Source organism: Macrotis lagotis, chromosome 7, assembly GCF_037893015.1.
Source record: "Macrotis lagotis isolate mMagLag1 chromosome 7, bilby.v1.9.chrom.fasta, whole genome shotgun sequence".
Taxonomy (NCBI): domain Eukaryota; kingdom Metazoa; phylum Chordata; class Mammalia; order Peramelemorphia; family Peramelidae; genus Macrotis; species Macrotis lagotis.
The window spans coordinates 111,981,175-111,989,108 of NC_133664.1; the positions used below are offsets into that span (position 1 = coordinate 111,981,175).

The following is a 7,934-nucleotide window of genomic DNA, read 5'->3' on the forward strand; positions in this document are numbered from 1 at the left end:
AATATTCAGGGATTCAATGAAAAAATGTGCAAAAGAAGGTGGTTTAGCCTTACCAGAGCTAAAATTATATTATAAAGCATCAGGCATCAAAACTGTCTTTTACTGACTAAGAAATAGAACAGTGGATCAGTGGAATAGACTAGGTGCAAAAGAGATAACAGAAAATGATTATAGTAATCTTCTGTTTGATAAAGCCAAAGAGCCCAGATTCAGGGATAAGAACTCTCTTCAATAAAAACTGTTGGGAAAATTGGAAGTTAGTATGGCAGAAACTTGGATTAGACCCACATCTCATACCCTATACCAAGATAAGATTAACATGGGTGCAAGATTTAGACATAAAAGACAATATTATAATAGGAGATTAAGGAATAGTTTACCTGATAGATCTATGGAAAGTGAAGCAGTTTATGACCAAGGAAGAGAGATGGAGAACATCATTAAAAACAAACTAGATAATTTCAATTACATTAAATTAGAAAGTTTTTGCACAAACAAAAACACTGTAAACAAAATTAAAGGAAATGTGAATTAGGAAACAATTTTTACAATTAGTATTTCTGACAAAGGACTCATTGCTAAAATATATAGAGAACCGAGTAAAATTTATAAAAAAGCAAACCATTTCCCAATTGCAAATGGACAAAGTATTTGCAAAGGCAATTTACAGATGAGGAAATCGAAGCTATCCATAGTCATATGAAAAATTACTCTAAATTATTACCGATTAGAGAAATGCAAATTAAAGCTGTTCTGAGGTATCATATTGGACAATATGACCAGAAAGAACATGATCAGTGTTGGAAGGGATGTGGGAAATCTGGGACACTAATACATTGTTGATGGAGGTGTGAACTGATCCAACCTTTCTAGAGAGCAATTTGAATTTAGACCCAACGGTCCATAAAAATATGCATACCCCTTGATCCAGCAGTACCACTACTGGGTCTTTACCTTGAAGAGATCATGAAAAAGAGTAAAAACATCATTTGTACAAAAAAATATTCATAGCTGCCCTGTATGTGGCAGCAAAGAATTGGAAATCAAATGAATGTCCAACAATTGGGGAATGACTGAACAAATTATTGTATATGTACATTATGGAACAGTATTGTTCTATTAGAAACTAGGAGGGATAGAAAGACTTGCATGAACTGTTACTGAAGGAGATAAACAGAACCAGAAAATAAACACTGTATACCCTAACAGCCACATTGGGGTGATGGTCAACTTTAAGGGACTTGCTCATTTCATCAGTGCAGTAATCTAGAACAATTTTCAGAGGATGGAGTTTAAACAAAGACCAATGACTACTACCTACACTCTTTAAAAAAAGTTTTCCTAGGTACTACATAACTTTGCTATCTCTAATATTTTATTTTTCCTCAAGGATATGATTTTTCCCTCAACACCTTAAATTTTGGTCAATGGACAGCATGGAAATAATGTATATTGTATATTGTATATTGTATATATTGTATATAATTGGAAAACAAATAAAATATTTATATAATAAAAAATTAAACACATAAAGGTTAGGATGTCATAACCTCTTTTTAAGGAATTAACATTTTCAAAGAGAAACTTGTTGACTCAAGTGAAATTTGCATTGTTCAACTGTATATATAGTCTTTTGTATTTCCTATTCTAGGACCTCAAACATTCTTAGATGAATTGGAAGGGATATATGTCATGTCATTTTAAATGTATCAGATGTAGTACATATGTGTTAGTTTAGTTCAAGAAGATAAAGGAAAACTGCAAGTAAAAACTTTTAGCAATGTATTATGACAACTAGGAAAGCTAATGTCATCTTACATTTCATTAATACAAAAGTACAGAAAAAGGAAGCAAAGATTTTCTTTTCCTTGTTGAATAGTGTTCTATTTCAGACATTTTAAGGACAAAGGTAAAGTAAGGAAGAGAATCAAAAGAGATCAGGGAGGGGTCAGGAAAGGGCATCAAAGTTTTATGATAGTTGAAAGAACAAATGATATTTAGATAGAAGAGAAAAATTTTACCTGCGTTACAGAAGGAACATGGGGGAAGACCATATAATACCAATAATAGATGTCTTTAAATATCTGAAAAATTGCCATGTGAAGGAGTGATTGAACATTGCCTCAGGAGGTAGAGATGAGAACAATAAGGGATAGTTATAGAGGTAGCTTTTAATGCAACAGAAACAAAACCAGTTTGGAAATCACTAATGTAGGATAGAGGGAATTCCCCTTTTAATGATGATCCTCAAGTGCAGATTGATAACTACTTCTTAGAGCTACTAGAAAAGATAAACCTATTCATTCTGGAGTTTGGTTTTCAAGGACACTTCCAGTGTCTAAGGTTCTATGATTTTAATGGAAATGTTTGAAATTCTTTAAGGTATATCATTCATGTAAAATTGAGAGAAGGATGGGAAGTCATACAAGATGAAGGAGAGTGAAGAAAGGCCAGGAAATACACTGTACACAAAAATTAAAGACACACACATATAAATATGTTTATTCATTATGCATTTGTTAAATTTGTTAAAATTGTTATAAATTTGTTAAATGTTTAGGCAACCTTAAACTCTTAGACTAAACTGAATTTGACCCTAGAAAAGCATCAACAAAAAGTTTCTCCTCATTGTAATGCAGAAGTGGGGTCTCTGGAAGGGAAATACTGCATATCCTATCAGATATAACATAGAGTTAATAAACTGGCTAGTTTTGATGAACTTTCTTTTTCTTATTTATCTCTTGTTATAATGGATTACAATCTGAGTAGGGAAGGGGTAATGAATGTTTTTGAAATTGTAAAACCAAACTATAGCTCTAAAAATAGACAATGTTCTATAATAAAATGAAATAAGAAAGCAAATATCTGAAATTAGCTGCATCTCTTTTCTTGTTTGTCCTTGAACTTTGCAAAGTTAAATATGTGAAGTAATGACAAACATCAAACACAACATATGCTTTAACATATTCTACAGCTGATCAAGAACTGAACAGTTCCCACAAAATTTTGCTGTGAGACTGATAGGCTTCAAGCAAACTTTAAATTTAGGGGGCAGGACTATGACTTCTGTTGCTGCTTCTCAGATAATATGTAACTCTCCCACACCACACACACACACACACACACACACACACACACACACAAACACACACACACTGTTTTCCATCAGATAAGAGATGAATAGACATGTGAAGTAAGGGGAAAAGTGGGAAGAAGATGCAATTAGGCTAGCCAGTCCTAAAAGAAAATTCAACCTCTCATTTCACTTTCTGAGACTTCTGTGAAGCCATTATCAATTAAAGGAATTCTCTCTAGTCACCATTTTTGAAGCACTGATAGGACTGCTCTAGCCAAGGAACATGGCAACATGACAGAGCTGAAATGGCTCTTATTGTTCTGCTATCTTTTTCAATTAGGGTTTCTGTCACTCTGGACTCTTTTGTGACTGGTAGTGGCAGATCTCAAGGGAAGGTTAATGCAATATTTGCTTCTCCAGAAAGAGTTGGCATTTGGTTAAGCCCAAGTCTAGATTAAGAAATGCCAAAAACATAGGTTCTGAGCCAAATTAAAAGGTTAAATGTTTAAGCTGAAGCATCAAGAGAGCACATATCTCATTGCAATACTCAGCAAGACAACAATTACAGATTCCTGATGTGTATTCACAGTCATTGCTAGCATTCTTAGCATTTACTGGACACCAGAAACTTTTGAAAGAATTCAGAGAATGAAATTAAGCATCAGTCCTAAATGTTCTTTAACTTTAGTCATTCTTTCATTTAGGAATAAAGTATAAGGTTCATTTTAGTAAGTTCTTGGTCAATTTCATTATTTTTTCTTTTACCACATTATAAACTCATCAACATAAATAGTCTCAAATATTTTAATTTTCTGAATAATGCTTTCAATGAAGCTTTTCCCTACATTCAAAGTTCTAAACAAATTGTAAAGTTAGCTCTAGTTGGACCACATAGATATTCTAATGGAGTAGAAATAAAGTTATGTATGGAACAGATGCATATATAATTAATTATCTCTAATTCTCATTTTCAAACTGCATCCCAAGCCTACTGCATCTTAAGCCAGTACTTTCCTTACTATATTTTGTAAAACCTTGATTCAGATAATATTTCTTTTTTTCTTTTTTGTTTCCAGATTTTAAAATATTTTATTACATAATCTTTTCATGGCACCATCAGGAGTAACAGAAAACGTTATTCCCAGTTTCTAAACCACATCCTGAAAAATATACATTTTTATTTATCCATTTATAACACCCCACCCCATAATCCCACCACCTAACTGTAGATCTTTTGCTTAAAGCAGGAAGCTATTCTCTTCAGTAAGAAAATATATATGGAAGCTAAATGAAAAATACAGTTACAAGAATTACTGGAGCAGCTTGGTCCTGGGAAGGGGTAAAGGGGTTAAGTCTCTAGCCTCAGCAGGATGTGCAACTGGGGTCCATTAAAGGGGGAGAGGTATAATGTATAAAAAGGCAGCATAAATTCAGGTGGGCTCTGGCTTTCTTGGTCCATTAGGAGATGGCCTTTGCCTCAGGGAGAAAGGCTTCCCAATACTTCACCAACTGCTGCTGCGAATACAGAAGGGTTTCAAGGTACTTGATCACATGGTTTCTGAAGTCCTTGGATTTCTCTTTCTCAAACCTTATCACTTCCTTGCAGACCACTGTCGAAATTCGTTCAAAGTCCCTTTCATACTGAGTCACATGAGACTCCCATTCTGCAATATCATCTTTGGCTTGCTGCAGTTTGTCAGGTTTATTGGCCCACAAAAGCCTTGCCTCAGTTTCCCGTTTCTTCTGCAACATAGTCTGGGCATCCTGCCAACGCTGCCAAGTCTTCATTCGATGGTCAAAGGCACCCCTGACCATGGCCAGGAGGAGAATGTAGTCACTCAGGAGCTCGGCTAAGAGGAAGAAGTCATTGCTGGCTTGCTCCTGGTGCAGCTGTTTGATCTTCTCCACTTCTGCCAGCTGGGACAGAGCCCGGGACAGGGCAGTGTTGTCCTCAGAGCTCCCTAGCATGGCCAGACCCTTTGCAAACTGTGCTGTGTTGAGGGCTAACTCTTTCCTATGGACTAGAGTTTCTACAACAGTATGCAGTTTCGGTAAACGTTGCTCCTCACACTCCACCTCCTGGAGTTTCTCCTCAAACCAAATGTCAGACTCATTCATCTTGATGGTCATTTTGCTCACTGCATCAGTAGCTTTGTTAAACATCTTGAGGAGACCAGCTCCACTTAATGTCTGTGTACCCACTGCTCGTGGCAACTCTTCCTTTTCTAAGAACTCTCTGACATCAGGATACTGTAACATGGTGGGATGATTCACAATCCTCTAAAGATACCTTTCTAGGGCAGCCCTTCTTTTTTCTAGAAATTCGGCAGAAGAAGAATCTTCTTTCACAACTTTCACTTTAGTCATTCCTATTAAGCTCTTCTCTGGAGAAGTAGGGACAATAAATCCATTCTGCCAGTGTTTCTCTGAAAGTTTCTCATAAAGTCCCCCCCAAAATCACTAAATCTTCTTTTCACAGAAAATTGCTTACTTCTAAACATTGGTAAGCTGGCCTGTGTTGTAACTTTATAGGTCACATATGCATTTATACCATCTATCTTTTCTGGATCTGTTATAGAAATTGTCAGATCAAACTGGTCCTCTTGTTCTTCTTCTTCCAGCTCCTCATAGTTCTTTGGCTGTGACTTGCAAGAAGAATTTGAGACTTCTTGGGAAGTGAATGAAGGAGGCACTTTGGCCAACTCATCCTTCTGGTGGTTGTGTGTGCTATCCAGAGATAGTTCTACCGTGGCATCTGCAAAGAGGTCCTGTTGATCTTGGTCCAGCTCTTCATGGACTCCATTCTCTTTGGAGTTGCTAGTGATTGGTGGAGGGGATGCTCTCTTCAGGGACAGGGACTTACTGGCGGCTCCCGTGAAGATATCCTCGCCCTCGCCCTCGGCGTCGCTGTCCCCCCGGGCCGCCCCCTCGGCCCCGGGGGCTCCGGGATCGGGAAGGGTGAGGGGAGCCGCTCCGAGAGGCCGCCGCCGCCGCTGCCCAATGCCATCTTCCCGCCCCGGCGGCGGAAGCCGCAGCAACACTTTCCAGATAATATTTCAATACTAGAAGAGACATCAAAAATTTTTTTTCAATATCCTAGAGTTAGAGGTCATAGTTATGAGAGTTAAGACTATATGGGACCTCAGGGTCCACTTAACTCCAATCCCCTCATTTAATAAAATAAGAAACCAAGACCAAAGGAGATTAAATGAGTCGTCAAAGGTCTCAGAGGTAGGTAGTCAAGTATAATTCTTGATTGCTATTAATTGAATAGCAACTTTAAAAAAGCAAATAACCTTGATACATTTTGGGTGACCAAATTGCTAAGCATTTATTCTATATATATCTCCTAACATATAAGAAAGTGCCTGTTTCAAAGTTGAGCAGGATGATCTGGCCATTTATACTAAATGCATACTTATATCTACAACACATTCCTCCCCATGGACTGAAGCATCTCTTAAAAAGGTTACTGCAAAGATTCAAGGTGATGAATTAAGTAAGACAAATGGTGAAAAAAGTGGAAATAATGCTATGTTTTAAAAACTTTTATAAAGTGTGCTTAAATGTGCAAAAAAGAAGTAGAGGGGTAGAAGCAAAACCAATTAATGGCAGAATTTAGTAGAGGCCAAAATATATTAAAATGGTATTGACCACAGAGGTGAACTAATATTAAAAAAAACACAAAACCTTATTCCATTTCATCATCCAAAACAAACCAATCAAACAAATAACAACAAATTTCTCCAAAACTGGATAACATGTTAATCAGATCATTTGAGAAGAATGACCTCTTCCTAAGTGGAGAGGAGAGGAGTGACAAGTGAATAATATTTGTAAAGCTCTTTACAAAGTATTCAGCACAAAGTAGGCCCTTAAGAAATCTCTGGTCTTTTCCCTTCCACCTGTTGGGAGAAAACAGTTAGAGGAAAATTAAATATAGTGCAGTGCACTTCATTCCTTTCTTCTCTGTTGACTTTAGGAGTTATAAGACTTAGTAGCTTGGAGTAGAAAGAAGTCATATTGAAAGAAAGTTTTCCTGGTAGGAAAGAAGGAAAGTTCTCTTTGGAACATAGACAGATAAGTCCTAGGTAGAGCAATTAAACTAATTATATAAAACAAGATTTTTTCCCTAAGCAAAGGAGATTATTAACCATTGCTACCAAATAATGTCATATGACAAAGAAATGGAAAAGTAGAGATTATTTCTGTTTAGGTACAGATAATATTAGATGAGATGACCTGTGAAACTTCCTTTTTGCTCAGATTCTATTATTATAAATGTTGGAGGGTTACAATTGAACTAGAGCAATTAAATTCTAGATTAATTCTGACCCAAGAAATACACAAATCAATTCTATTTAGTCAAATAAGGAGTATAGGAATTATATTAAATTAGGCACTGATGGATAGCTAATGGAAGTTTAGTAAGAATTTAGCCAACATGAACCTAGATGTGTGTACAATTTTAGAGAATACCAAGAACTGATACAAAGTAAATTTATCAGAAAATTATGTTTTAAAAAAGGAAAAATTTGAAACTCTTAAGATCTCTGATTAAAATGATTTCAGTGAAGAAACTGATGAAAGTTGATGGACTCAAGATACTTGATACAATGTCTAGTTCTTGATATAGTCAATATGAGAATTTGGTTGCTTAGCTATGCAAATTTGTTACAAACATTTTTTTGCCTTTTTTCACCGTAAGGAGTAAGGAGGTATTGAAGTCAGAATATTGGAAGGAGAAAGAATTAATAAATAATCATAATTTAAAAAATTAAATCTCATTATATTATATGCACTCATCCTTTCTAATTACCAAAAAATTTTATAATGTATCTTTTTATTATTTTGTTTA

General features: G+C 35.8%; 1 pseudogene; it reads right to left on the reverse strand.

Moving 5' to 3' along the window:
• Positions 1–4,516: 4,516 nt before the first annotated feature.
• LOC141493790 (sorting nexin-1 pseudogene) lies at positions 4,517–6,083 on the reverse strand (annotated as a pseudogene).
• Positions 6,084–7,934: the final 1,851 nt, after the last annotated feature.